This window comes from Condylura cristata, unplaced genomic scaffold, assembly GCF_000260355.1.
Source record: "Condylura cristata isolate star-nosed mole 26May11 unplaced genomic scaffold, ConCri1.0 scaffold00023, whole genome shotgun sequence".
Taxonomy (NCBI): domain Eukaryota; kingdom Metazoa; phylum Chordata; class Mammalia; order Eulipotyphla; family Talpidae; genus Condylura; species Condylura cristata.
In genome coordinates this window covers 27,548,261-27,552,165 of record NW_004567124.1, presented here as the reverse complement: position 1 = coordinate 27,552,165, position 3,905 = coordinate 27,548,261, and the positions used below count along the sequence as shown (strand labels likewise).

At 34.9% G+C, this 3,905-nt stretch overlaps 1 pseudogene; it reads left to right on the top strand.

Moving 5' to 3' along the window:
- LOC101631054 overlaps positions 1-3,489 on the top strand; it is a 24,108-nt pseudogene extending 20,619 nt beyond the window's left edge.
- Positions 3,490-3,905: the final 416 nt, after the last annotated feature.

Below are 3,905 nucleotides of genomic sequence, written 5' to 3'. Positions count from 1 at the left end.
AAAAATTACAGAAAGCACAATGAGCAAAGTAAAAATATTTCCATATATAGAGATTATAGAGCTTATTTTAATGAGAGCCCAAAAACCTTCAAGAAATTTAAGAGGAAACTGTATTTTAATTAGCTTAAATCAGCTATTTTTGGAGAAGTTTCTTGGGCCTTGGAATTAACAAACAGGAAAATAAAATCTACTCAATCTGGAACTTAGAATTATTTTTCTCACTATTGGAAAATAATTGTTTGGAATATGTGTTAGAATTTGGGGAATCTTTTTGACTTGCTGTGTTCCTTCTCAAGGAATTCTGTTTATCCCCAGAATAGTATGGATAGATTATTTCTAGTAGATACTTTAAAAGTTTTATATATGGAGCACCTACTATATGTGAAGCTTAAGAAGTGTTCTCACAAAAAGTTTAAGAGCACTAGTTTGAAAGGAAATCTGTACTCCTCTGTTTGCAGCAGTACTATTTACAACATCTAAATTAGAGTAACAATTTAAGTACCCCAAAACAGATGACTGGATAAAGAAGATATGGTATATGGTATATCTATCTATCTATCTATCTATCTATCTATCTATCTATCTATCTATCTATCTATCTATCTATCTATCTATCTATATGAAATGGAATATTACTCAGCATTTTAAAAAGGCAAACTCATGCCTTTTTTTGCAACATAGATGGAGTTGGACTAGATAATGCTAAGTGAAATAAGTCAGAAAGAGATAAATATAAGATGGTGTCATTAATATGTGGAATATAAAGAAACCAAACTAAGAACTAGAGAAAAACAACCTGAAAAGCTAACGCTTGAAAACTGACTATAGGACTGATGCATGCAAAGTAGAGAGAGAGGTACAGGAACAAAGAGGGAAGGAGGCATAAAGGACTAGGGCAGTGGACCACAGTCTAATTTGGTGATGGGTACCCCATGCTGGTGATACCTAATGGGGAAAATCCTAATGTTACCACAATTAAAACAGCAAAATACTGTTTGGAAACTGTTCTCTCTATTCTCTCAAGAGTTTATCAGATCGAAATAATACAGAAAAAGGGGAAATGAAGAAAGAAGTATTAGTGTTAGTGGGAAGTCAAAGCAAGAGTATAAAGGGGGACTTTAGATGATTTTGCCTAAAACCTACTTGCCACATTATTAGCTGTCCAAATGAGAATTTCACCAACTTATTTTTCTTTTTACTATTTAATTGTGGTTAGTTTTATTTTACCTTCCTAATGCCTAAGGAATATTGCTCTGCTTCTACACCTAGTTGAAAATTAAAGGACGGAATAAGGGAAGAAACTGAGCAGCATTACAGAAACATATTAATAAGTATATATTTTTTAATATGAACAACATAATACTTTCTTCGTTAATTTGTTAGCTCTTTAAATGAATATATTAAGAATTTTCATACATTCAATTTTAATGACCATATTAAAATTTTTCATATATTCTTACTGAGTAAATCATAGGTATATATTGTTAAATATAAGTTGAGTCAGGGGGACCATGACACAACTGAGGTCAATCAGACTTCTCCATGGAATCCAAGAAAACAGATTTGGGGCTAATAGAAGCTATCTTTCTTTTCTGTCTACAGACTGCAGATGAACAGAAATAGACAAAAATGTATAAGGAACCATTCAGGTTATTATAACTGAATACCATAGGTAGAGTGATTTATAAAAAGCAAAAATGTGTTGCTCACAGTTACAGAAGCTGAGGAGTACAAAACCAAGGTAGGAACAGATTTGGTATCTGGTAAGAGAACACTTCTGCTTCCCAGATGGTCATCTTTCACTGTGCCCTCAATATAGCATATGTACGTGGCATTTTTTCAAAGGACATTTATTCCATTAGTGGAGGTTCTGCTCTTCTAACCTACTTACTGCCCAAAAACCCATCTCCACAAACCATCATATAGGGGGTTAGGTATCAACAGAAGAATTGGAGGATGCAAAAATTCATTACACACTAAATGGAATGAAAGGTGTCTTTGGTGGTGGGAGAGAGGGGGGCAGATTCATCACCCTGGCTCCACTAATGAGTCTTTACTTTGATCCCTTGAGGTGACAGGATCTGGAAAGAGCCTGTTTTACCCTATCTGCAAGTTAACAATTTGGCCTGCCAGTTTCTTAGGCTCACTAGATGATATAAGATTCTTGGTTCAGAGAGAAAGGATTTTATTACTCACATCCATTGTAGTAGCTAGAGTATCAGTATTTCTGTGTGCCCATTCCTTTAATCCCAATTCCCACTTGGTGACACAAAAGAGCCAACTCACACCTGCACATACAATGAGTTGCATTATCAATGAAAAACCTGAGCTTCAGGAACTCAGAATCTTTTATAATGACTAGTGAGTCTACACATATCCTTTGTTCCAGAATGAGACACTACAAACTCTATATACATCCCTGAAAAAGTCCAATTAAAAAAACAAAACAAAACAAAAACCAGCATTTTCTTGGCTTATAAGCTTGCAAGCAAAATCTTGAGCAAGCATGAAGAATTGTCTCCCTCCAAAGCTATCCCTGTATCATTTTCAACTATGTGAGTTAATTCATTTTTCCTTAAACTCACTTCACTGTGTTTTTGTCACTTCAATTAAGAATCAGAACCAGGCAAGTGACCAGAGGCAACAGCTTCATGTGGGTTCCTGTGGCCTAGAAAATTCCTTCAGAATTCTCTCTGTACCCATCTGTTGAAGCCCTGAAGACAGACAAAGTAATTCAGGCTCAAACTCCTTTTTTGCAAACCTTGCCAACCCAGCAATTTTGTGTGAAGCTTGTATTCACATCAAAATTTCTATCCTAAGCTATATCGAGAGCTCTCTCAATACATGGACCTGAGTTTAATGAATAATATGTGCAAATAAAGTCAATGGTTCCTGGATTACCAGTTCATGAGTTGGTGGCAAAACCTTCTAATATGAACTACATGCTCACTCCTGTAATTGATAATGATACTGGAATTCACAGAGCAGAAATTAAGCAAGGGATTCATGAAGCCATTCTGTGTAAGGACCAGAATGGAAACATCTGTTTATTTAGATTTAAATAAATAGATACTGGTATTTTTGTTAAGCCAATGCAGGCAAGTTTTCCAGTCTCAATGGTTGATCTGAGATTTGGAGATCAAGAATTCCAAGTGGGGAAATTGTAGAGGTTGAAGCTCTGAGAAAGCACAAAAGATGCTCAAACATTCTTTTGGAAATATTACTATAATTATTCATGATAGGCCCTTTGAACACAATTATCCTCCATAAACTGGACTTGTTAGCTTTATCCTTAAAATGGAAAAATAACATCCACAGTGAAGGATAGCTCTGCAGTCAGGAATGGTCTTTTCACAGACAATAGAAATCAATAGACAGAATGCCATTGGATTGAAAGACTCTCAAATGTCAGACATATTGCTAACATCTGGTGCTGTAGTTATTACTACAATTTTGCCTGTTTTATCTTTGAACATATTACATGGATAGCACGAAGATATTAAAAGCCTGATGGGTCACTCCATTCCTGAGGTTTAAGACATGAAACAATGGAAACTTGTCTGACCTACTCAATTTATTTCTTTAACAACTTTTGTCTTATACATATGAGGCTTTCTAAGAACCATAGAGAATAAGCTGCATGAGGATCTTTCTGTTTCAATTATGGCTGGGAAATTTACAATTGCATCTCATAGCTTATTCAGACTTGAAAATAGTTGTGCTTTATCTAGGTTTTACAGATGTGAAAATATTTACTGGATTTTATAGAGTAGTTTTTCCATGTAACCTGAGATGCTTTTATAAGCCATTATGATTAGGGTCAATGATACAGGCTTAGCTTTGTATTAGAACTGGTCACCTATATCCTAGATATTAAGTAATGTTATAGGTCTTTCTTTTGTTCG